General features: G+C 43.7%; 1 protein-coding gene and 1 non-coding gene across 4 annotated transcripts in view; both read left to right on the forward strand.

The window, feature by feature from the left end:
• The first annotated feature begins 11,007 nt into the window (after positions 1-11,007).
• The window catches only part of WIPF2 (WAS/WASL interacting protein family member 2), a 42,570-nt gene continuing 26,633 nt past the window's right edge, over positions 11,008-26,944 (forward strand). Inside the window, exon 1 of one of the 3 annotated variants that reach the window (XM_059047444.2) lies at positions 11,008-11,168. The gene's annotated coding sequence lies outside the window, so the exon portion shown is untranslated. The remainder of the gene's footprint in view (positions 11,169-26,944) is intronic. The other 2 variants (XM_067020776.1, XM_059047446.2) reach the window with 2 other exon arrangements.
• TRNAW-CCA (transfer RNA tryptophan (anticodon CCA)) lies at positions 19,989-20,061 on the forward strand. Its single transcript has one exon. It is a non-coding gene; the product is annotated as a tRNA-Trp (tRNA).

Genomic DNA, 26,944 nt, shown 5'->3' on the forward strand with positions numbered 1-26,944 from the left:
CATGATCAGTCCACTTCTCTACGATTTCTCTATTACCACCCAGTCCAGACACTTTCATGTCTTCCCTGGACGACTGCACTAGCCTCCTACCTGGGCTCTCGGCTTCCTCTCTTCAACCTGCTCTTAACCCCACCAGTTGGGTCTCCACACTGCAGCTCTTTTACAAACCTATAACAGATAATGTATGGCTAAACTTAAACAGCAGCGATACCAGGTGTCAGTGAGAATGAGGAGCAACTGGCACTTTTATACATTGCTGGCCGGAGTCTAAATTGGTACAACCAGTTTGGAAAACTGTTTGGTCGTATCTACTGAAACTAAATGTACACCGTACCTGTGACCTAGCATTTCCATTCCTAGGTGTATATTCATGATAAAGAAGTTGGAAAAAACCCAAGTATCCTTCAACAGATGAATGGACAAATCAATTGTAGTATATTCTTCTAATGGAATATTACATAGCAATAAAAAGGAACAAATGACTACTACCTGTGTAAATGAATCTCATAGACATAATATTGAGTAAACAAAGCCAGACATATAAACTACACACTGTATAATTCTGTTTAGAGAAGTCAAAAAACAGGCAAAATTATGGGGATTGGAGTGAAAATAGTGGTTACTCATGGGGTGGGAGAGAGTATTGAAGGGGTGTGAAGAAGCCCTCTGTGGTGATAATAATGTTCTGTGTCAGGGACTTCCCTGGTGGTCCAGTGGTTAAGAATCTGCCTTCCAATGCAGGGGATGAGGGTTCGATCCCTGGTGAGGGAACTAAGATCCCGGGTGCCAGTCCCGGGTGCCAAATAGGTTGGGGACCGCTGCATCTTAGGTAACTAAGATATGCCGCCGGGCAACTAAGCCCTCGTGCCACAACTAGAGAGCCCGCGCACCGCAACTAAGACCCGATGCAGCCAAATAAATAAATTAATTAATTAAAAAAAATATGCCTGGGGGGAATTCCCTGATTTAAAAAAAAAGTTCTGTATCTTTTTTTTTAATTGAAGTATAGTTGTTTACAATGTTGTGTTTAGTTTCAGATGTACAGCAAAGTGAGTCAGTTATATATATATATATATATATATATACACATATATATATACATATGTATATGTACATATACATATGTATATATGTATATATATATATATTCTTTTCCATTATAGGTTATTAAAAATATTGACTATAGTTCCTTGTGCTATACTGTAGGTTCTTGTTGTTTATCTATTTTATATATAGTAGTGTATATCTGTTAATCCCAAACTCCTACTTTATTTCTCCCCCACTTTCCCCCTTGGTAGCCATGTTTGTTTTCCATGTCCGTGAGTCTATTTTTGTTTTGTAAATAAGTTGCTTTGTATCATTTTTTTAGATTCCACATATAAGTGATATTATATGATATTTGTCTTTCTCTAACTTACTTCACTTAGTATTATAATCTCAGGTCCATCCATGTTGCTGCAAATGGCAATATTTCATTCTTTTTTATGGCTGGGTAATATTCCATTGTATATATGTACCACATCTTCTGTATCCATTCATCCATTGATGGACATTTAGGTTGCTTCTATGTCTTGGCTACTGCAAATAGTGCTGCTATGAACATAATGTTCTGTATCTTGACCTGGATGTGGTTACACGTGTGTGTGTGTGTGTGTGTGTGTGTGTGTGTGTCCATTGAGATTTATACATTTCACTGTAATGTTACAGTTCAACTAAAACAATTCCGATTATTATAACGCTCCTCTGTTTTTATTTTGTTGTTGGTGGTGGTTTTTTTGCTGTATGCGGGCCTCTCACTGTTGTGGCCTCCCCTGTTGCGGAGCACAGGCTCCAGAGGTGCAGGCTCAGCGGCCATGGCTCACGGGCCCAGCCGCTCTGTGGCATGTGGGATCTTCCCGGACCGGGGCACGAACCGTCGTCCCCTGCATCGGCAGGCGGACTCTCAACCACTGCGCCACCAGGGAAGCCCGCTCCTCTGTTTTCGATAACACTTAGATGAAAAATCAAAATTCTCTCTGACCTCACCTCCTCTCCCTTCTCTCACTCATTCCACTCCAGCAACGCTGACTGCCTTACTGTTCCTAAAACACATAACAGTCATTCTTGTCTCAGGGATTTTACCTTTGCTCTTCCCTGAGCCTTTCCTGACTATTCTGATCCCACCCCCGCACCCCCCCCACTCTCTCTCCCCTAATCCTCCTGTGTTTTCGTCAAGGCTCTCATCGCTACCTGACATCATCTACTCTGCTTTGTGTATTTGCTCCTCCAGCCCCCAGAATGTTAGCTCCATGAGTCTCTCTTGTTCACTCTTCAGAACCTAGAACAGTATTTGGCACGAAGAAGACACTCGATACATATTTGCTGAATGAGTAAATTAGGTTGTTTGAAATAGGAGCCGTCAGAGGAGGACAAGACACAGGATGATAAATGCTCTAGGAGTTAAGCCAAGGAGATTCACTACTCTTCTGGGGATAGGGGGGTGGGGGACAATAAGAGAAAATTCCTTGGGGGACTTCCCTGGTGGCTCAGTGGTTAAGAATCCGCCAGCCAGTGCAGGGGACACGAGTTCATGCCCCGGTCCTGGAAGATCCCACATGCCGCAGAGCAACCAAGCCCGTGCGCCACAACTACTGAGCCTGCGCCCTAGAGCCCGTGAGCCACAATTACTGAAGCCCGCGTGCCTAGAGCCCATGCTCCACAACAAGAGAAGCCACCGCAATGAGAAGCCCACGCACCGCAACAAAGAGTAGCGCCCGCTCACCACAACTAGAGAAAACCCGCGCACAGCAACAAAGGCCCAATGCAACCAAAATTTAAAAAAGACTCCGTGCTTCCAATGCAGGGGTTGCGGGTTCAATCCTTGGTCTGGGCACAAAGATCCCACATGCTGTGGGGTGTGGCCAAAAAGTACACAGACACACAGACACACACACACACACACACACACACACACACAAAACAGAGAGAGAAAACTTCTTGGAAGAGATGACCCAGTCCTTGAAGCAGGCAAAGGGTTTGATGGGCAAAGTGTGGACATGGGAGCATTGCTCAGCACTGAGAGCGGCCCTCATGACACGAGGTGCTCAGAGAGCCCTGTGGGCTGTATGGGGAGGGGATGAGCTTACTTAATAATGTTTCACCTCCTAGGCTGGCTTAGCAGTGAAAAAAAGGTGGAAATAATTTAGCGTGTAATAAATAAGATGTAGTAAGATGCTCTCTGGATCTGGTGTAGAGTGAAGAATTTAAGCAGTGCCCTTTGAATCCACTAGGTGTCGCCACCAAGATTACTTCTCACCACGCTTGGGAATAGGGAGGAGGCCTGGGATGGGGAGAGCCGGGCAGAATCTTGAATCTCTCAGAGGGTCTATCTCCAGGCATGAGAAATTTGACCAGAATAACCCATATCTTTCATACTCTGCCTTTCTACTGGCTCTTTCCCATTAAGCGTTTAAACCCCTCTCAACTCTGCATTTTTACAAACTTTTTTTTGTGTGTGTGGGATCTCAGTTCCCTGACCAGGGATTGGACTCGGGCTACCGCAGTGAAAGCCCAGAATCCTAACCACTAGCCCACCAGGGAACTCCCTACAAACGCCTTCCTTCACCTGACATACCCACTCTAGCTTCTGTACCCCCTCACTTCCAGTTCTAAGCCAAACTTCCTGAAAGGGTTGTCTCTACCTCCTCATGTCCCATTCATTCCTTTTTAACTTTGCCTTGTTTCTCCAACTCTTCATCATGAAAGATTTCAAACACAGAAAAGTTGAACGATTAGTACAATGAATACTTAGGTCTTTTTAGACTCTACAATTAACATTTTGCTAAATTTGCTTTTGTTCTCTCTGTCCACACACACATACACACACACACACTTTTTCTTTTGCCAAGCTACTTGAAAGTAAGTTGCAAATGTTAATATCATTTCATTCCTAAAAGCCTCAGCAGAAATCTCCTAAGAATAAGGACGTTCCCTTACATGTCTACCACACCATTCTCACACCTAAGAAAATCAACAGTTGTTCCATGATATCAGCTAATATTCAGTCTATATTTAATTTCCCAGGTTGTCTCAAAAATATCTTTAGGAAAACTTAAAAACAAATCCGGATCTAATCAAGGTCCATGCATTGCATTCGGCTGTTATATCTCTTTAGCCTCTTAATCTAGAGCAGCTTCTTTTCTTTTCAATGACATTGACTTTTCAAAGTCTAGGACAGATGTCTTGTAAATCCTTGACTTGTCTGATTGTTTCCCCATGCTCTTGTTTACTTGCCTCTCCGTCCCCTCTATAGAGTATAAGCTATTAGTTCTGTCTAGAGAGGAGTGTCCAATACAAATATACTGTGAGCCATATCTGTAATTAAAATTTTTCTAGTAGTCATATTAAAGAAGTAAGAAGAAACAAGTAAGTTAATTTAATACTTTATTTAACTCAATATATCCCAAATAATATCATTTCAACATGTAATGAATATAAAAATATTGAGACATTTTACATTCTTTTTTTTTGTATTAAGTCATTGAAATCTGGTATGCATGTTATATCCACAGCATATGTCAATTCAGACTAATCACTTTTTTTAAATTTATTTTTTATTGATGTATAGTTGATTTAAAATGTTGTGTTAATTTCTGCTGTGCAGCAAAGTAACTCAGTTATACACATATATATGTTATTTTTTTAAAATAAATTTATATATTTATTTATTTTCTTTTTTGGCTGCGTTGGGTCTTCGTTGCTGTGCGCGGGCTTTCTCCAGTTTTGGCGAGCGGGGGCTACTCTTCATTGTGGTGCGTGGGCTTCTCATTGCGGTGGCTTCTCTTGTTGCGGAGCATGGGCTCTATGCGCGTGGGCTTCAGTAGTTGTGGCACACGGGCTCAGTAGTTGTGACGCACAGGCTTAGTTGCTCCGCGGCATGTGGGATCTTCCTGGACCAGGGCTCGAACCAGTGTCCCCTGCATTGGCAGGCGGACTCTTAGCCACTAGGCCACCAGGGAAGCCCTACGTTCTTTTTTACATTCTTTTCCATTATGGTTTATTCCAGGAGAGTGAATATAGTTCCCTGTGCTATACAGTAGGACCTTGTTGCTTATCTATTCTCTGTATAATAGTTTGCACCTACTAACCCCAAACTCCCGGTCCATCCCTCCCCCACCTCCAACCCCCTTGGCAACCACAAGTCTGTTCTTTATGTCTGTGCAGACTAATCACATTTTAATTGATCAATAGTTACAAGTGACTAATGGCACCCAGCTTGGACCGTATAGTTGTAGTAGTTTTCTGGAGCTTAAATATTCTAGGAAAGAATACTTTATAGGTGCTGCTGTTAATAGCATTATTATTATTTTGTGTGTGTGTGTGTGTGTGTGGTACGCGGGCCTGTCATTGTTGTGGCCTCTCCCGTTGCGGAGCACAGGCTCCGGACGTGCAGGCTCAGTGGCCATGGCTCACGGGCCCAGCCACTCCACGGCATGTGGGATCTTCCCAGACCGGGGCACATACCCGTGTCCCCTGCATCGGCAGGAGGATTCTCAACCACTGCTCCACCAGGGAAGCCCAATAGCATTATGCCGGGAGGCGAACAGTGTCTGGTTGGCCCATATTAGTGGTGGCTGAGTTTGACTCTGTGGTTAAGGAGGCACTGCCAGATTTCTCCATTAAAAAGACACTGTTTTTTCTCTTTGCAAAGACGCTTTGTTTTTTCTCTTTGCAGTAACTATGCGGTGATTTTTGCATCTGGCAAATATCCTGTGTATCCTAACCATTCACTCCTGTTAAAAAGTTATTTTTAAATGTGTTGTGTAATATTTCAATCATACAAAAAGTTTAAAGACTAATATAATGAACACCCGTGTCTCCACCACTCAGCTTAAGAAATGAAATCTTACCTTACAGCTGAGGCTCCTAGTACCTGCCCCCAGTCACACGCTCTTCCTTTCTCCCCAGAGGCCACCACTTTCCTGAGTGTGGTATCATTTCCATGAGTTTCTGTAAACTTTCATTACATATGTATATATCTCAAAACAATATAGTGTTTTGTTTGTTTGTTTGTTTGTTTTTTGGTGGTACGCGGGCCTCTCACTGCTGTGGCCTCTCCCGTTGAGGAGCACAGGCTCCGGACGCACAGGCCCAGCGGCTCACGGGCCCAGCCGCAGCGCGGCATGTGGGATCTTCCCAGGGCATGAACCCGTGTCCCCTGCATCCGCAGGCGGATTCTCAATCACTGCGCCACCAGGGAAGCCCTAGTGTTTTGCATTTAGGGGGAGTAGCAGTTTTATTGAGATGTAATTCACATCCACTGTTTAAAGTGTATAGTTTGGGACTTCCCTTGTGGCGCAGTGGTTAAGAATCCGCCTGCCAATGCAGGGGACACGATTCATGAGTGCTTTCCAAGTGTGTACACGACACTGTTCAGATGCATTACATTTAGTCTTTTCTCCACTTCGCAGATGGGGAGCCTGAGGCTGGTAGAGGTTGAGTACCTTGCCCAAAGTCTCACCCTATTCAGCAGTGGGGAGAAAAGTCTTTGTGCCCAGTCTTACCCAGCGGCCACTCAGCGCAGGCATCCATCATCTCGCACTTAGACATCCACAACACTCTTGCCTTTAACCTGGTCCCCTCTAATCCATCCTCTATGCTGCAGTCAGAGGGATCTTTCTAGAAGGCAAAGTGAGTCATGGCACTTCTCGGCTCAAACTTTCTAGTGGTTTCCCTCTTGCCCTAGAGATAAAAATCTAACTTTTCATGAGAGATAATAAAGTCCTTCACAAATTGGCCCCTGGCAACTTGACAGTGTAGCATGGGGCAGTGGTTCTCCATGGGGGCATGTTGGAAATTCGTGGTGGCTTTTTTGTTTGTTTGTTTTTTGCCCCATTGCAAGGCTTGTGGGATCTTAGTTCCCCGACCAGGGATCGAACCTGGGCCGTCAGCAGTGAGAGCACGGGGTCCTAACCATCAGACCACCAGGGAATTCGCTGTGGTGGTTTTTTTGTTCATCACAATGATAAGTTTGTGCTACTGGCATTTGGTAGGCAGGAGTTAGGGATGCCAGATTTTGGCAATGGAAGGGACCATTCCATACAACCAAGAATTATCCACGTGACTTTCACTGTCTTACTGAACACTCTGTGTGAAAAATCTATTATCATCTGAGCCTAGAGTCTATCTCCATTAACCCTACATCCAAGGGAGGAGGGGACAGGTTTATTTCTGGTTCACCCTAACCATGAGGATGTAGTCCTTTGGGGTCCCATATTTATGATGGAGAATGTCCTGTTAAACTCCCCTGATGAGGTCCTGGGGTGTTTTCTTTTCCCACAAGACCTGGAAAAAGCTCAAATTCATCTAGTTAGGCAAGTGTCCTCAGAGCAGAAGCCTGCTTCAGTGTTCCACTTATCTCTCTTTATGTCCCCTGCCTTCACTTATTTTGTTTGCCCTGAAAATTCCTCAATTTTCCATTAAAGCATTTAAGAGTTTAAAAAAAAAAAGGGGACTTCCCTTGTGGTCCAGTGGCTAAGACGCCGTGCTCCCAATGCAGGGGGCCCAGGTTCAATCCCTGGTCAGGGAACTAGAGCCCACATGCTGCAACTAAGAGTTCGCATGCCATGACTAAACATCCCACATGCTGCCACAAAGATCCTGCATGCATGCTGCAACTAAAAAAAATAAAAAAGGATCCTGCATGCCGCAAGGTAGATCCCACAGGCGGCAACAAGGATCCCACATGCAGCAACTAAAACCCGGTGTAGCCAAATAAATAAATAAATATTTTTTAAAAATTTTTATCTAGGATTTTTAGTTGTTAGGGAGAAGGTCGCCAAGGTACTCAGTCTGTCATGTGGTCAGAACAGGAAAATAGAAATATACAATATGTTTGCACATATTTAATATAATCTGCTTTTTCTAAGAATACAACCACTCTGTTGTTCTGTGTTGTTCAGAACTTTAACAAGAGTTGTTCACCATTTGGGAAAATCAAATCACAAATGACGACACCGCCCAACATAATACCCTTAGGTGAGTCTGCATTTGTCCCTGTCATATTCTTAGTGATTCTGGGTATGAGTACTAGTGAAACCGTGCACCTCAGACTGGGACTTGAACCCCCGTGCCAGGACTCAAACCCAGCCTAAACCCAGATTGGGACTTGAACCCACGCGGCTAGGACTCGAACCTGGCCAAAACCCACAGTCTTCCAACTGAGATCACACACCTAGTTTCAGGACTCAACGAAGCTCAGGTTCTTGATGTCTCATGGCAGAAAGAATTCGGTGAGAGACAAAGTGATAGGTAAGAAGTGGATTTATTTAGAGAGAAACACACTCCACAGAACGTGGGCCATCTCAGAAGGCAAGAAAGGTCCCAGGGTATGGGGTTGTCAGTTTTTATAGGGATGGGTAATTTCATAGGCTAATGAGTGGGAGGAGTATTTCAGGAAGGGGCGGGGATTTCCAGGAACTGGGCCACTGCCCACTTCTTGATCCTTGTGGTTGGTCTTGAAACGGTCATTGCACCTGTGGGTGCATCATTTAGCTTGATGTGTTACAGTGAGCATATACTGAGGCTCAAGGCCTAATGGAAGTCGACTTGTCCGCCATCTGGGACCCATTTGGTTCTAATCAGTTTATCTCATGTCCTCGGGCTATGTCATTCTTTCAAAGGTTGTGCCCTGTCCCCTTCCCTCCTGTTTCACAAGCATCTGAATACTTCACTATACATCTTCCAGTGTAGTGATACCTGAGCATTGACATATTGAAATGCCTTCCTCTTATTTGTCTCTTTTATAGTGAGAGCATTACATTGATTTATTTTTTGAAATCGTGTTTTTTTAAAAAAATTCAGATAGGTTAAATTACGTTAATTTCACTTGGGGATAGTAAAGTTGAGTTATATTTGTTATAATAAAGGGATGCTGGGGTCTGGTAGGGTGCAGGGTCATTTGGTATGCACAGGCTCTGGAGATAGTTCTACTACTTTCTAGGTACGTGTCTTTTTTTTTTTAAACTACGCTATTATATTTATTTTATTTTATTATTTTTATTTTGGTTGCCCTGGGTCTGTTGCAACACGTGGGCTTCTCTAGTTGTGGTGCACGGGCTCAGTAGTTGTGGCGCGTGGGCTTAGTTGCCCCGAGGCAGGTGGGATCTTAGTTCCCTGACCAGGGATCAAACCCCTGTTCCCTGCATTGGGAGGTGGATTCTTAACCACTGGACCACCAGGGAAGTCCCTGTATGGAACTGCCTTTGGACAAGATGGTTAACTTTCCTGTGTCTCAGTTTCTTTATCTATAAAATGGAGGTAACAATACCTACCTCAGAAAGTTATCATGAAGATAAATGAGTTATGACATGTGAAGTTATGACAGTGCCTGGCACATGGCAAGTATTTTTAAAAATTAATTAATTAATTATTTTTGGCTGTTTTGGGTCTTTGCTACTGTGTGCGGGCTTTTTCTAGTTGCGGCGAGGGGGGGGGGCTACTCTTCAATACGGTGCACGGGCTTCTCATTGCACTGGCTTCTCTTGCTGCGGAGCACGGGCTCTAGGCATGCGGGCTTCAGTAGTTGTGGCTCACAGGCTCCAGACGCGCAGGCTCAGTAGTTGTGGCACACAGGCCTAGTTGCTCCGCGGCATGTGGGATCCTCCCGGACCAGGGCACGAACCCGTGTGCCCTGCATTGGCAGGCAGACTCTCAACCACTGCGCCACCAGGGAAGCCCTCTTCTCCCATTCTTTAGCAGAAAATAATCACTCCCTTGTCTGAGGTCTCACAGCCCATATGACCCCATGGCACTAATCACATGCTGACTTGTATCTCAGCCAGCTGTTTACATGCCAGTCTGCCCACCACCCAGGGAGTTCCCTGAGGGCAGAGGCTCTGTCTTCGTCACCTCTGTAGCCATCTTCTGATGCCTAGCTCAGTGCCTGGACCACAGCAGGCACTCAGTGAATGTTGTGACATTTACTTAACTAGTGGGTGGTGCAGAAGAGAAGGAAAACAAAAATAATAATGACGTATGGTTTATCACGTGCCTTCCTATTCATTACCTCATTTGAGCCTTCCAACAACCCTATGAAACAGTTGGGACAGGCACTATTATGTAGACCCATTTTACAGCTAGGGTAGCTGCAGCCCAAGTGCACGCAGTAAGTAGTGAGAACTAAGTCTCAGTTCTGTCCCCTTACTTCGGATTGAGCGTAAATAAGGATGATGGAGAGACCCAAAGAACATTATGAAGATATAAGACAATGGGGTTGACCGCAACGGAAAAGCATTTTTGTGGGTGGACTAGGGAGGGATCCTTAGTCTGCTGGGACCGAGTTAACAGCAGCCCCACAAGGGAGGGCACAGGATTCCTTTCCCTGACCCAAGCAGCTGGAAGTCCGCAGCACCAACCCCCAGCTCTGGAAACTGAGGAAACCCAGGCCCGGTAAAGAGGAGACGGATGTTCACAGGTGTTCGAGTCAGGCAGCTAAGATGACGTTAAGTATAACTTGTTAACAAGGCCTGCCTCTGTTGCCGTGACAACCGGAGCTTGACTACTGAGTCCTTGCAAGGTTGACCGGGGCGGGTTCTTCGTTAACTCGAAATTAGGAAAGGACATTTATGGTGTGTGTGTGTGTGCGCGCAAAAAAAAAAGATGAAAAAGATATTCAAAGAGATGTTCAGCTCAGTGATTCTCCACCTCCGCAACATGTTAGAATCACTTTCGCAATTTTAAAAGTTCCGATGCCTAGCCATACACAAGACCAATTAAATCAGAATCTCTGGGGATGGAACTCAGGTATCACTATTTATTCAAGTCTTACCAGGTGATTCTAATCGCAGCCAAAGTTGCGATCCCTGCTTTTAGCTGCTAAAACAAATTTCTGCGACCTTCTCCAGATGGCGGCCACCCGCCCCGCCCACTTCCGCCTTTACGTGCCCTGGCAGGGGGCGGGCTTTCCAGGAGCGCATGCGTGTAGCATCTCTTCGCGCTCCGCTCCCTCCTCCTTTTTCCCCCTCCTCCATTTTGTTCGCGGACGCTGGGGACGGTGGGAGCAGATCCATTTCCGGGTTGGCAAAAGGGGCGGCGGCGGCGAGAAAGGGAGCTTGCCGGGGGGCGAGCAGGACGGGACGGAGCCGGAGCGGAGGTGGCGGAGGATTCGCTCCCGGAGCCGCTGTGCCCAGGTCGGGAAGAGGCCGGGGAGGGTGGATCCGTCGCTGAAATGACCTGAGGACCTGAATGGGAGGGAGAGCCGGGGGAGGGGCGATTGGGGCGGGGCTTGAGGAGAGAGGGGGACTTTGGAGGAGGGGCCTGTGGGAGAGAGGGGTCCTGGGGGCGGGACCTGAGGGGAGGGCGAGTGGGGGCTGGGTCTGAAGAACCTGGAGAAGAGGGGGCGTGGGGGAATCTAAGTAGGGAGGAGTGGTCGGGAATTGGTGTGGGGCGAGCGCTGACTGTGAAAAGGGGAGGAAGGTTATTGAGAGACGGGAAATAAGGGATCCTGAAAGGTTGGATAAGGTAAGACTGCAACTCAGGGTGAGGAACGAGGTAACTGCGCAAAAAGGGAGATGGGGAGGGAGGACCTGTTGGGAACAGGTAATTAACAGGATGCCCCGGGTGAGGAGGCCGCCGTGACATTTTGGGAGTTGATGAGTGAAAACCAATGGTTGAAGGGATGACTGAGGAAATTGCTTACACTAGAGGGAATCTGGAGAACATTAGTTGAGAAGGAATCAGATTTGAGTTAAAGGTTGGATTGAGAAACGTTGGGGTTCGAATGGGAGCGGCCTGCAGTTGAGGGTTCAGGTTGGAGTGATGTGAAGTCTTAGTTCTGGGCACCTCCAGGATCCATCTCCCTTTTCATGGTGTTATTTTTGCCCTATGTTTGTTTCTGAATGACGTATGGCATGTTTTGGGTGACTTTTTCTCCTTTTACAAACCAGAACAGAACCTCAGGGAAGAAGGACTCCTAAGGATTTACTAAGTAACTTTAAGGCAGATCATTAAACTGTCTCATTTTTTTTCCCTTGGAAATGTAGGTTTGACCCCTCTCTGCTTCTAAAAGATTGTGTTAACCAAATGGAATCTTTAAAGTGGTTGCAAAGAAGTGATCCTCGAAAATTGGATTGAGATATTGATATTTAGAAGACATGTCTTTCCCAGTTTCTTCCTCTCAGCCTTGCACATTTGTGTGTGTGTGTGTGTGTGTGTGTGTGTGTGTCAGGGAAGAGTTGGTTTTGATTTCATACATGTCCAATTTTTAAACTTTTCTCAGTGTCAACTTTTAGTAGCCAAAATTTTCATATTGTTGTGTTACATTGTATTGGCTACCATCAAGACTGAGATGGGGAAGTTAGAGTTGGGAATAAATAAGGTTAGTTGATGGAGAATGTGGAAGAATGCAGTATTTTATTTTCTATTTTATTGTTTTTGAGAATTCACTGAAAAATATTGTAGACAGTTGAGCCTTTTGCTCAACTTTGGCCCTTTTTGCCAGTTGTTGGGGAAGCAGTGTGCTCGTGGACAATTTTAGCTTCTTTATTCTTTTTTGCGGTACGAGGCCCTCTCACTGTTGTGGCCTCTCCCTCTGCGGAGCACAGGCTCTGGACGCGCAGGCTCAGCGGCCATGGCTCACGGGCCTAGCCGCTCCGCGGCATGTGGAATCTTCCCGGACCAGGGCATGAACCCTCGTCCCCTGCATCGGCAGGCGGACTCAACCACTGCGCCACCAGGGAAGCCCTAGCTTCTTTATTCTTAATCCTTTAACATCTTGACTGTTTTAGCTTTTTCTTTGGGCATAATACTCTATAAAACACTTTGCCCTTAGGTGAATTTGTTTAGCTTAGAAGTGTTCCTGAAGGTCTTGGCATTTCTGAAGTCTGATGTGGATTTGCTTAAGAAGGGGCAGATTCTAACTCACACTTGATATCAGAGTAGTGTTTACCTTAGTTGGTAGTGATTAGTTAGGTGATGTCAGCACAAAGGTGAAATGCAGAGGAAAGTGGAAGGTGTTGAGAACTATGCAGTTTTCTGGTTTTACTGATGGCTTTTAAGAAGGGAAGGGACGAGTCCTATTTCTTTTGAAGAGAAAATTGTCAGATGTTCTTTCTTGACTTCTTGGGCTCTTTGATTGGGAGAGTAACCTGGTGGACTTGAACTTGTGTTCCTATTGTTCTGAAGTAATTCTGAAAACCGTGGGCTGCTGATTCAGGCTGTTTCAGCAACCCAACCCCAGGAAGAACTGCAGGTATGAAGTGTATACAGGTGGTCCCTGACTTACCGTGGTTCGATTAAAGAGTTTTCAACTTCACAATGGTGTGTGAGTGATATGCATTCACTGGAAGCTGTACTTCGAATTTTTAATATTGATCTTTCCCTGATTTGGCACCATACTCTCTTGTGATGCTGAGCAGAGGCAGACAGCTGCAGCTCCCAGTCAGCCACACCAACTGATACACTTACAACCGTTCTGTGCCCATACAACCATTCTGTCTTTCACTTTCAGTACAGTATTCAGTAAATGATGTGAGATATTCAACACTTTATTATAAAACAGTCTTTGTGTTAGATGATTTTGCCCAACTGTAGGCTAATGTAAGTGTTCTGAGCGCATTTAAAGTAGGCTAGGCTAAGCTATGATGTTCAGTAAGTTAGGTGTATTAAATGTCTTTTCAAATTAACAGTATTTTCAATTTACAATAGGTTTATCAGGTTGTAACCCATCTGTACACTTATTTGGGGGTAAAAACTTGCTTAATATTTTGCTGTCATTTCACCCTACAGTGTGTCTTTTTGGTTTGTTTTTAAGGTGTTGAAATAAGTTGTGGAGGCTCAGAGCTCTGGGCAGACTTTTGGTATAGCCTGCTTCTTTCACATAATGGTTTTCCATTTTTCCTATCCTGTCATGTGTTTCCATTGCTCTACTGTCATGTGTTTCCATTGCTCTACTGGAGCCAGTCCCAAGTGGAAAACGGCAAATTGCACATTTTTTTCCTCCTTTTCAGTCTCTGGTGGACATCTTGTCGGTGTCACAGTTTGATACCACCAAATTGAAAGGATTTTTGACGGCTTCAAATGGGGAGGGTGGACAGAAGCTGAGCTGGGTTTGCTGGGCCAGGGAATGGACTCTGTCAAAGCAAAGAATAGTTGCAGAAACACAAACCAGGACCTTGAAGCTGTGACTAACATTTTGGCAACATGCTTCCCTTTGCCAAATAACTTCTTTTCTTCTTGAGTGTGATTGTTGATCTCCTTCTCAAAGTAGGCTCTTGTTGCTACTGTTCTTTACACAGCTCCCGAGCAGAAGTTGGCAGAGTTCCGGTTCACTGTCTCTTGAGGGATGTGGCCCGGATTAGAGTGGATGGGGTGTTTCATGTCAAAGCGAGGTTCATTGGCAGATCCTGAGAGCTGCTCTGCAAGGAAATGGAGGCAGTGATCTTTACTGAATGTTCTTACACGCCTTTATGTTTCTCCTAAATTCAAATCTGTTACTTATTCATCTGGTGATTAAATGCAGAATCATTGCCTTTGCCTAGCTTTGAAAGTCCAAGGCATTGAGGAAGAGAGAGAGTGTTTCCGACTTTTTTTTTCCGCCCCACTATCACTCCCAAGCCTTTGAGCCTGGGGAGTCACAGGCTAAACGCACGAGCACTTCTTGGTATTATTATCGAGGGGTATTTTAAAATGCTGAATAGAACTTTATGGAGAAAAACAATGTTAGTAGGGAAAGAAGGTGATACATTTGCTAATGTCTGTGTTAGTCTTAGATCTCTTAATATTTTGGCTTACCATGCCTGTGGAGGCAAATAGGTTATCAAATAGGGGAGCCAAGAATTGGCTTCTAACTTGTCATTTAGGCTTGGCAAAGTTACAACAATTTAGTATGACTATACTAAATAGTTAATGCTACTTAGTAAATGTCCTTTTCAGTGTGTTCTACTTAGTGAATACCCCCCCTTTAAAAAAAATATTTATTTATTTATTTGGTTGTTCTGGGTCTTAGTTGCTGCATGTGGGCTCCTTAGTTGTGGCATGTGAACTGTTAGTTGCTCCACAGCATGTGGGATCTAGTTCCCTGGCCAGGGATCGAACCCGGGCCCCCTGCATTGGGAGCGTGGAGTCTTAGCCACTGGACCACCAGGGAAGTCCTGACAAATATTATTCTTTTAAATAGGTAATACACTCACATGGCCCAAAGTTTGAAAGGTAAAAAAAAATGGCAGTCAATAGTCTGCCCTCCACCCTTGTCTACTCTTCATTCCAGTTCGTCTTCCCAGAGTCAGCTAATATTATCAGTTTCTTGAGATCGTTTCCAGAGATACTGTGTACATGTAAAGCAAATACATACATTTCTTGCATTTTTTTAAACGAGCGTAGCACACTGCTAATTCCGTCTGCAGTTTTTTAAATCTTAAAAACAAAAATTATTTATTTATTTATTTTTGGCTGTGTTGGGTCTTTGTTTCTGTGCGAGGGCTTTCTCTAGTTGCAGCAAGTGGGGGGCCACTCTTCATCGTGGTGCGCGGGCCTCTCACTATCGTGGCCTCTCTTGTTGCGGAGCACAGGCTCCAGACACGCAGGCTCAGTAGTTGTGGCTCACGGGCCTAGTTGCTCCGCGGCATGTGGGATCTTCCCAGACCAGGGCTCAAACCCGTGTCCTCTACATTGGCAGGCAGATTCTCAACCACTGCGCCACCAGGGAAGCCCCCTGTCTGCAGTTTTTAAGAAACTTATTTTGACCATCATTCCGCATGAGCAGTAAAGAGAGTTGGCACCTGCCCTATACTGGTAGATATTTAATGTTTCCAGTCTTTTGCTGTTACAAACTATTGTCCAGTGAATAACTATATATATTTGGCCCTTTGCATGTGTGACTATATCTGTAGGGTAAATTATAAGTAGAATTGCTGAAGCTGCTTTTTTTGGGCTCTGTCATTCACTTATGTGACAATTTTTGAGCTCCTGCTGTGTGCCAAGCACTGTGGTAGGTGCTGGAGATACAGCAGTGAACAAAACTGACTCAGACCTTGCACTCATGCGGTTATGGTCTAGTGGGGAGAACATCCATTAAACAAATAATTAATTGCTCTTGCGCTAAGTGCTGTGGAGAGAGCAAATGGGAAGCCTAACCCTGGTTCATTGGGAAGGCGGGCACTCAGGGAAGGTCCCTGAGGAATTGACTCCTGAGGCTGAAACCTAAAGGATGAGGGGAGAAAATGGCATAGATGAAGGTCCTGAGGAGGGAAAGAACTTGGCTATTTTGAAGAAGTGAAGGAGTTCCAGTGTGTCTTGAGCTTAGGGAGTGAGAAGCAGAGAGATAGGAGGCAAGGCTTCAGAGAGTGTGAGCTCTCCAAAGATACAGATAAACGGCATAGTGAATTTTGAGCTCAACCTTTACAACAGACATTTTTTCCTGCCACTTCTTTCTACATGTAGTAGTTGACCAGTGTTGATGCTGAAACCATCAATATCATAAAGGAGTATGATGCCTGTACATGGAACGTGTTCTCTAAAAACTTGCCTGGGTAAAGCCTATTCTTTTAATCTTGATTTCTTTTAGGTCCTGCAAATTAAACTTGGCGTGGCTGGATTAGGACTTAAAATTTGGGGCTCTCGAGAACTGGTTTGGAGATTGTTGGGGAGCAATTCTTACATGGGGGATGATGGGATTGTTAGTTTGCCAGACCTGCTTATTTAGGAAACAGAAAACCTCTTCACTTCTGGGGACTATTGACTTTTTTTTGTAAGCCTCATGGGGCTGGAGAGAGAACACAGATGTTCTTATTGTGAACTACTGAATATAATTTGTCATACCCATCATCTAGGCCATACGTCTTAACATGATGCCTATGACTTATTGGACATGCAAATGAATCAGTAGCTCAAGGGCCATTATAACTCTGAATATATGAAAACATTTTTATCTGCTATATCTGCTGTATATTTTATATTGACGTTTGTTCAGGAATCACAACACTCTTCCCCAAAGCCCAGGTGGTCCTGTTTGATTTAGTACCTTTCTTGTGTAATTGGATCAGCTTGCCCTGTTTTCATAGCTCAAAGTAGCCTCTTGGTTTAGCAGACCATCACTAGTGATCAAGGAATGAAAATGTGCAAATTTTTCTAGCATTTCAGCAAGGAGCATATGTGTATCTGATGGCTTAAGGGTGTTAGAGTGAGAGAAAGAGACTCTTCAATGAAAGTCATAGCTTTGTTATAAGATTATCTGTGGTGAGTTGGGACTTAATATATTATCTTTGAAATGAGGCATGACACTTCTCTCCATGTGGAGTCTGGATCAACATTTTATGGAGCATCTGCTTAAATTTTCTTTCAGGCCTTTTTAAAAAAAATTAATTTATTTTTGGCTGCGTTGGGTCTTCATTGCTGCATGCGGGCTTTCTCTAGTTGTGGCGAGCGGGGGCTACTCTGTTGTGTGCAGGCTTCTCATTATGGTGGCTTCTCTTGTTGTGTAGCACAGACTCTAGGCATGCGGGCTTCAGTAGTTGCGGCACGTGGGCTCGGTAGTTGTGGCTCACGGGCTCTAGAGCACAGGCTCAGTAGTTGTGGTGCACGGGCTTAGTAGTTGTGGTGCATGGGCTTAGTTGCTCCACGGCATGTGGGATCTTCCCGGACCAGGGCTCAAACCCGTGTCCCCTGAATTGGCAGGTGGATTCTTAACCACTGCGCCACCAGGGAAGCCCAGGACTTTTCTTTTCTTTTTTTTTTTTTTTTTGTGGTATGCGGGCCTCATGGCCTCTCCCGTTGCGGAGCACAGGCTCCGGACGCGCAGGCTCAGCGGCCATGGCTCACGGGCCCAGCCGCTCTGCGGCATGTGGGATCCTCCCGGACCGGGGCACGAACCCGTGTCCCCTGCATCGGCAGGCGGACTTGCAACCACTGTGCCACCAGGGAAGCCCCCCAGGACTTTTCTTAATGGAGACTGTCATCACTGATTTTCCTTACTTCTGACTGTTCTCTGTATAAGCTTTCTACTTTTATATTTGGGGTGTGCAAATGAAGGAAGGCACACAGAAGTCGAGGACTAGTACTATGAGATGGCCAACCTAGAGTGAGAAGAGCTGTTTTTTGTCATCAGTGACTAGGTTTCAGCCTACCTGGTAACAGTCTTTTAATCTCATTAACAGTTTCTTAGAACTTCTAAAGATATTATGACAACAGATGGTTATTTTTGTTTTTCAATTAGTTGCATTAAATTGAGGAGAAGACCTTTTAAAAAGTGGGCTAAGGTAATTGATTTTAGGATTTATCCCTCTATTTTTATGCTTACCTTTGCAGTTAAATTTTGGTCACGAATTCTCATAGTGGCCTGGAAGTTCCTCCCATATTTGACCTGTGGTGCAGTGAGCTCTGGGGTGGTGAACATTGTTTGGTTACACCCGGGCTGTGCCAGAGATTCAGGTTGCATTAGGCAGCCTGCTTCCATTACAGTTGAGTGAGACACGGGTTATTTTGGTTTGTTTGGGATTTTCTACTCTCTTTAAGTGCATTGTTAACAGATCCAGTACTGACCTCATTTTTTTGAAATTTTGGTCAGTCTGAAGCTTGGTTTTGCTTAAACGGTGTTAGATTTTTTTGATTTTTAGTAATTAAATTTAAAAAACCAATATAATAAGAATACATCATCTAAAGAGTCAAATAGTACTATAAGTCTTACATTTAAAAAGCTGCTCCATTTCTCCTTATTTGTCCTCAATCACTTTGAATACTTCTGGTATTTTTTTCCTGATGTATATTACCTTCATGTTTCTACATAGTATACTCACACTGTTATGTCTTGGTTTTTCAATTCTTAGATATTATCTATTGAATTTCTACTGTGGACACTGAATTTTGCATTCTTATGCTGCTTTTCACGCTCAACCCTTCCTGCTATCTGCCTAATAGAGATATATCACAATCTTGATTAAATCAATATTTTGTATGTTTTTGTGTTATGTATCAGGATTCAAATAGAAAAACCAACCATTCTTGATATTTCACAGATTACCAAATCATTGGAAGGTCAGGGAAAGCTACTTGCAGGGATTGTAAGAAACTGCAACCATTAATAATCTTGGCTGCCTTAAACACCAAAGTAGGCAATTTACAGAATACTGAAAACTGCTGCAAACCACGCGTCTGTCATCTTTTGGAGGCCACACACCTGCTCATTGCTCCTGGGTCAATAATAGCATCTACCTTCCTTCCGTCTTCCAGATCTTGAGTGAATGAGTTGTGTCGGTGGAATTTAAACCACAGCCCCGTTGACAGGGCATTCTAGGAAAAGTAGTTCCCAGACCTCCAGCCTCCCTCCTCTCCCATGAGTCCAGAAGGGAGTAGAGGTGAGTGTTATCAAAAGAAGGAAAAAAAAAAAAAAAGCATCCAGCATCCAGTATATTGACTGTGTACTATGATTATATTTCCTTCTTTATACTTTTTTCCCCTAAGTATAATAATTGCCTTTTTTCTTCTGTTTGTTTGTTTTTGCTTGATTTTCTCAGTGTCAATCATTAATTCATCCCTAAACTCGGATGAAAATTTCTCTTTTCAGTACACTCGAACACATTAGTGGAGTCTCTTCCAGAGGCTTTATGAAAAAAGGTCTATAGGAGGGGGTGCATTTTTTTGAGGTCTTGCATGTCTGAATCATCTCTTTTCTACCCCCACGCTGGTTGGCAGTGTGATTAGATATAAAATATTATGTTGGGGATCATATTTCTTTGGAAATTTTAAGCCTTTGTGGTTTTCTAACTTTCAAAACTCATATTGTGAAGTTTTATGCTGTTCTGATTCTAGATTCTTTGTGTGGGATCTGTTTTTTCGCTGAGAGATTTTAGGGTCTTGTCTTTACCTGCACCCCCTGGAAGACTCTGCAGTGGAAGTGCAGAGTCTTAATCACTGGACTACCAGGGAAGTCCCATTTAGGGTCTTGTCTTTATCCCTGGTATTCTGAAATGCAATGATGTGCCTTGGGATGGTTATTAGAATTCATCATGCTTGGGAATTCCCTGGTGGTCCAATGGTTAGGACTCCATGCTTCCACTGCTGGGGGCCCAGGTTTGATCCCTGGCCAGGGAACTAAGATCCCACAAGCCCGGTGGTGTGGCCAAAAAAAAAAAAAAAAAAATCATGGTTGACCTTCAGTGGGCATTTTCAGTCTGCAACTTATTTCCATCTGTCTTGGGAAGTTTTCTTGTATTAACATCTTTTATAATATATCCTTTCTCTGATAATTATTTCTCTCTTCTCTCTTTCTGGGAACCCCTTTCTGGGAATCCAGATGGTGAAACTCCTAGAATGGCCCTGTAATTTTTTTTCCCTTGTGAATTTTTTTTCTCATTCAATTTTCAGATAGCCTTAGTTTTTTCTTCCAGTTCTTCTGTTGTAGTTTTAATATTTTCTATCAGTTTTTTAAAAAATAAATTTATTTATTTATTGGCTGCATTGGGTCTTTGTTGCTGCATGCGGGCTTTCTCTAGTTGCAGTGGCGAGTGAGGGCTACTCTTGGTAGCGGTGTGCGGGCTTCTCATTGTGGTGGCTTCTCTTGTTGTGAAGCACGGGCTCTAGGCGCATGGGCTTCAGTAGTTGTAGCACGCGGGCTCAGTAGTTGTGACTTGCAGGCTCAGTAGTTGTGGCGTGCGGGCTTAGTTGGTCCACAACACGTGGGATCTTCCCGGACCAGAGCTCAGACCCGTGTCCCCTGCATTGGCAGGTGGTTCTTAACCACTGCACCACCAGGGAAGTCCTTGCTATCAGTTTTTTTAATTTCCAGGAAATTTTTTTGGAATTTTATATATAAATATTTTTGCATGTTGTCAGGAATTGTGTTTTGTTTGCTTTGATTCCTCTTTCATGTTAGAGGTCTTCTTGAAATGTCTGATAATTCTTGGCTATGTCTGTTCATTTTTAAGGATGAGGCACGAAAAAGCTGAGTGTGGAGCCCTGGCTCATCAAGTGGTGGGCACCATTTTAGGGTGAATTGGCACTGGTTACTTTCCTCAGAGAGGGCTGCTCCAGTCTTCTGCCTAGAGAGTATAAGCCCAGCAGCAGGTGTTTTTGGAGCCAAGTGGGAGAAGAGAGCTGGGGATGGGGGAAGAGGTCTCATTGTTGAGTACAAGTTAGACTTTCACTTGATCCCTCTGTTTTCGTCCTTTGGTTCAAGAGGGCCTCTGGTTCAACTTCTCTCATCTTCTACCAGGCATCATGGGGGAGGGGACAGAGAGGATGGAAGAATCTTATTTCTTATACAGACTTTCAACCAATTCTGTTTTAGCCACTCCTACACTCCTTTATCCAGAGTTATTAGGTGCCTCCAATTTCTGAGCCTTTTCTGAGATTCTGTGGTAGGAACCTGCTTGCTTCTTACTGCTGCAAGCATTTAGCTTTTTCCTTTCTGTGAAGTTATTTATCACTAGTGCATCTGCTTTCCAGCTTCCAAAATTTTGTTGACATCTCTTTTTATGTTGTTGTCTCCTTTCCTGTTTTTTTTCTTTTTTGAAGTTTATGACTTACAAAACCCCTTTGCTGTAATTTTGATGGTGTTTATGTGTGATAAATGCATGGATATATTCATGTTTAACCAACGTATTCACCACCTTTTCTTTACTGAAACCCATTCAGATAGCAGTTGATAGCTAATGCCCCTTTAGAACACTGTTTTTCAGACTTCCCTAAGAGCAAGAATACTTAAGGTGCTCATTGAAAATATAGATTCCCAGATCTCTCTCCTGCACAATTTCTGATTTTAGTAGGTCTGTATTAGGGCCCAGCAATCTTTTTTGTGTTTGATTTTTAAACAAATGCCCTAGGATGTGTCTTATCTTCAGACAAATTTGGAAGCTCTGTTTTAGAAGGATCTTCTACACCATTTATTGCTGTCCTAAGTTGCTTTTGTATTCCGACTATGTTTTAGTCTGTCTAGCTTTGGTCTGGATTTCTAAATTAGAATGTGTGACCTTCATCTGATTAACTCCTCTCTTCTGTAGTTAAATGCTGGCTAATGGTAATAACTTTGGCCTTGTATGACTCCATTTTTTTAGCCAACATTTGTAAACCCACTGGTTCTTGGGATGTGCGGGTGGGGAGGAAATATTAGTTACCAACATTGAGCTACTCTGCATCATTTCACTGTCCAAATCCAGGAATCTGTTTTTTGTATTTGAAATGGAAAATTGACTCAGGCTTTAAAAACAGATTTACTAATTATCTGACTTAGATTTATGCAGCACCATTTTTGGAGATGTTAAAGCACTGTGATTTGAAGTTTGTTTTTAACTTTGACAGTATGAGAGGGCACATTCTCTTCTTTTTGTGTTGTAGATCCCTAGGCCTTGGGAGGAAAAACAGTTGTATCTTTTATTGTTGGTGTGTAAAACACCTGGAAATGATGTGTTTGCCGCTGCTCCTTGGTTGCTGTGAGTCGCTTGGAGGTCAGGAGCTAAATAGTACCTGTCTTAGCTATGTTGTAGAGGCCAAGTGTAGTGCCCTGGTACTCAGGTGTTGGAAGTCTTGCTGTCATTAGCTAAAATGCAGCCTGAGGAAGCCATGTCGGCTCTGACACAGATTTACATTCTAAGATGAACAACTCCATCAAAACAGCTCTGGTAGAATTTTACAGGTTTCATTGAAACAGTTTTGCTGAATGAAGTCACAAAAACAGTGCTAAATCTAGTGTTATTGTCTTGGGAGTTCCCTTGTGGCTTAGTGGTTAGGATTCCAGGCTTTCATTGCCATGGCCTGGGTTCAATCCCTGCTCGGGGAACTGAGATCTCGCAAGCCGCACGGCCAAAAAATAAAAATAAAGTGTTATTGTCTCATTGACTATGAATCATTGGCTATGTTTTTTTTTTTCTTTTTTTTGCGGTACGCGGGCCTCTCGTTGCTGCAGCCTCCCCCATCGCGGGGCACAGGCTCTGGACGCGCAGGCCCGGCGGCCACAGCCCACGGGCCCAGCCGCTCCGTGGCACGTGGGATCCTCCCGGACCTGGGCGCGAACCCGCGTCCCCCGCATCGGCAGGCGGACTCTCAACCACTGCGCCACCAGAGAAGCCCCTCACTTGCTATGTTTTGAAGCACTACAGCACTCTGAACTATTACTGATTTACTGCAGTTGACTATTTTCTATATATGTTCCTCCACCTTCCCAATACTTCAGTGCTTTCAGGATAGTAGGATTTTCTCTTTGCTTTGAGGGGTGTGGTAGGGCCTGGGGATGTTTGGTGAGGTCATTCCCTGATCTCTGTTTAGGCCAATTTTCAGGTATCATGTTTACAGTTGCTCTTGCATTAGTTATCTCCAGCCGTCTTTTTAATGAAGCCATTTTTCACAGATGTGGTTATTTTATTGCACACAAGAGTAGACTTCTCATTGATTTGTGATCCTTTTAGATGAGAGGACTTGGCTGCTGGGTTGCCCTGTCACTGGGAATCATAACCTGTGGTACCTAATATTTACCACATCAAGTCGTCTATGAATATGTAGGTTTCTGAGTTTATGTTTTTTGGGCTTTTGAAAAATAATCTGAGACAAGAGGAAAGAGTCATATTAGGGGGAAAAGCTGCATTTTGGGATGTATACTTATGCTCTTATTAGGAAAATTATATTTGAAAGGATTTCATCATATAGTTATATATCTTTCTTTTGCCTCTATCCTTTTCTCTTCTAGGGTTGTGTTCTGCTTGTAACAGTGAAAAATCATTGAGGTGAAGAGTAAAACATCCAGGTTTAGTTGTAGAAGTCTAGGATTTTCAGTTTAAATTATCATGGTGTGCGTGTGATTTTTTTTTAAAAATAGTTTACTTATTATTTATTTTTGGTGGCGTTGGGTCTTTGTTGCTGCTCATGGGGTTTCTCTGCTTGCAGCGAGTAGGGGGCCACTCTTCGTTGCAGTGCACCGGCTTCTCATTGCGGTGGCTTCTCTTGTTGTGGAGCACGGGCTCTAGGCTTGCAGGCTTCAGTAGTTGTGGCACGAAGGCTAAGTAGTTGTGGCACATGGGCTGTAGAGCGCAGGCTCAGTGGTTGTGGCTCACAGGTCCAGTTGCTCCGCAACATGTGGGATCTTTCCGGACCAGGGCTCGAACCCGTGTCCCCTGCATTGGCAGGCGGATTCTTAACCACTGCGCCACCAGGGAAGTCCCTTTGTGTTTTTTAAAAAAATTACTTGTTGGATCAATCAGATTTACTGCAGAGTTGAATTTCCATGATGGAATATACATGCAGTTGGAAAAGTGATTTTTTTCCCCTTCATGGAGTAACCCTGGAATTTTAATTAATTCCATTTCTACATATGATAGAAATCTGTTTCACCAGGTTTGACTGAATTGAATTTCAAGGGGGAGGGAGCACCTTTTCCATTGAGAGATGAGGGCTGTAGATTATTTTCAGACTATATAAAGCTTTTTTGGGGGGAGGAGGTTGGTAAAATATGAATAACAAGAATGTTACTCTAGTCTGTTTCCTTGTATTTTAGAGAAACCAAAAATGCTTTAGTGGAAACTGTCTGCTGTTTTCTGTCCTAGAACACATGGAGGCATGTTCATAGTTCTGTGTTGACATCAGTTCCTCCGTAATTATAGGAACCTGTTTGGCTCCTGCTGTTCGTTAGTCTCCTGCAGTGGCATGTGAATACTCCTAGGCAGTAGCTCCTAGCTGTTATCCTATGTGGGGTTCTGTGGCTTAGGAACTGGATGACATTATGCCACTGTGGTAATGAGCTCCTCCTTCCCCATACTGTACTGCTTTTCAGGAGCAAAGTTGAAGGGCAGGTGGACAGGTAGGCAGACTGCCATCAGGGGACTTTTAACCCTGGAAGGCTTCCAGTTAGTACCTAGGTCCCTAGCTGTACTCAAGCCAACGAGAGATGAGGTACAGTCTGTGGGATTAGTGAACGAGATAACTGATGGAACTTGTTTACTTTGGGTGTGAAGCTGTTGGTTTGTTTAGACTTCTTTGGTATAAAAGGCATATTGGATGGAGAAGGATACTACTTTTGGATTTGGAGGATGGCCTACAGAGGCCTCAGATTTCATCTCCTCTCACTCTTCACCTCACCCTGTTCTAGTTACTCTGGCTTTTTCACTAGTTTTCTAACACATCAAGCTCATTACTATCTCAGGGGGTTGTCCCTTTGATGTTTGTGAATTCTTTTTGGAATGCTCTTTCCCCAGATGTTTCTAGGGCTTGGCTGTTCATGGAGAGACTTCTTTGGAGGGCCAGCCCCCAGCCCCCGCCCCTCTCATCTAAGAGAACACTATACCCTACTCCTGCACTCTCCCTTTATGATTTTCTTTTTTTCATTCTTTTTGTCAGTAATGGAAATGTTGAGGTTATATTTGTTTCCTTGTTTATCTTTTCCTCTAGAATATAGACCCCAAGATTATAAAAAGTTGTCTAGTTCAGCCTCTAGAACAGGGTTTATCAACCTCAGCATTATTGACATTTTTGGACGGGAAAAATCTTTGTTGTGGGAGTTTGCCTTGTGCACTATAGAGTGTTTAGCAGCATCCTTGTTTTCTATCTACTAGATGCCAGTAGCACCTCCTAGTCATGACAGTCAGAAATGTCTCCAGACATTGCCATCTGTCTCCTGGGGAACAAAATCAGCCCGCTTGGGAACCATTGTTATAGAACAATGCTTTGGCACCTAGTGGGTGCTCAATAAATGTTTCTTATATGATAGATGAATTAGTGAATGAATAAATGCAGCAAGTTAAGATTTTTTGGAACACTGAACTACACATGTGTATATAGACGTGTGTTTCTTCCTTACCGCTTTTCTTGTCTTTCCCATTTCTGGCACATTGATCCATCCTTCACTGCTTTTTCCCCTCAACTCAGACTTGCTTGCTCTTTCAGACAATGCTACTTTTAAATTTGGTTCGGTTCAGCAAGTGACAGATGAGCCCCTACTCTGTGCTGTAAAATAATAGGAAAGAACTATGGAAGGATATGGTGCTGTCTGTGCTTAAGAGCTCATTGGGTAAAATGGACACAGATACATGAAATGTTACTCTAAAGTTTCTTATTTCAGGGTAATGTCTAAACTGGTATCAGGGCCATTATAGGGTTATTTGAGGAATAGTTGTTAAATGAAATGCTTATCAGAATGGGGTGATGGCTGTTGAATTTGGAATCCAGTTTTAACAAAAACCTACCCATTCAGGGAATTCCTTGGTGGTCCAGTGGTTAGGACTCTGCACTCTCACTGCCAAGGGCCCGGCTTCGATCCCTGGTCGGGGAACTAAGATCCTGCATGCCGCACGGTGTGGCCAAAAAAAACCTACCTAATCATTTTCTACTTATTTTCATTGCTGCAGTTACCCTTAGTTTCTTGCTATTGATTTTGTCGGTAACATGGTTGAGAAATATGCAAAGTGGGCTTGCTCATTTTGCACTTGTTTGATGGGAATGTTTCTAGGGTTGGTTATTTTATTGAATGGTCATGAACAGCTGATTCATCAATGGTTCTTTTTTTTTTTTTTTTAATATCGGTAAAACCTATTTTTAAAAACTTTATTTATTTACTTATTTATATTTAGTTTGGGTGCGCGGGGTCTTAGTTGCAGCACATGGGATCTTCGTTGCGGCATGTGGACTTCTTTAGTTGTGGCATTCGGACTTCTGAGTTGTGGCATGCGGACTCCTAGTTGCAGCATGCATATGGGATCTAGTTCCCCGACCAGGGATTGAATCCAGGCCCCCCCTGCATTGGGAGCTTGGAGTCTTACCCACTGGACCACCAGGGAAGTCCCATCAGTGAGTTTTTAATGTCCTTGCTTGGAAAATCTTGCCACCTCTATCCACCTGGTATGAAAATGCACCAAACAAAAACCCCATTGTCTGTTATGTGACTTTTCTTTGTCCTAGAGCAACTGATTTTTCTCTTTCTGCTGAATATTTATTTTCCATCTCTCATACTGTTAGAGAGGTGTTTTGTTTTGTTTGTTTGTTTGTTTTTGAACTA

This window comes from Kogia breviceps, chromosome 19 (genome assembly GCF_026419965.1).
Source record: "Kogia breviceps isolate mKogBre1 chromosome 19, mKogBre1 haplotype 1, whole genome shotgun sequence".
NCBI lineage: Eukaryota > Metazoa > Chordata > Mammalia > Artiodactyla > Physeteridae > Kogia > Kogia breviceps.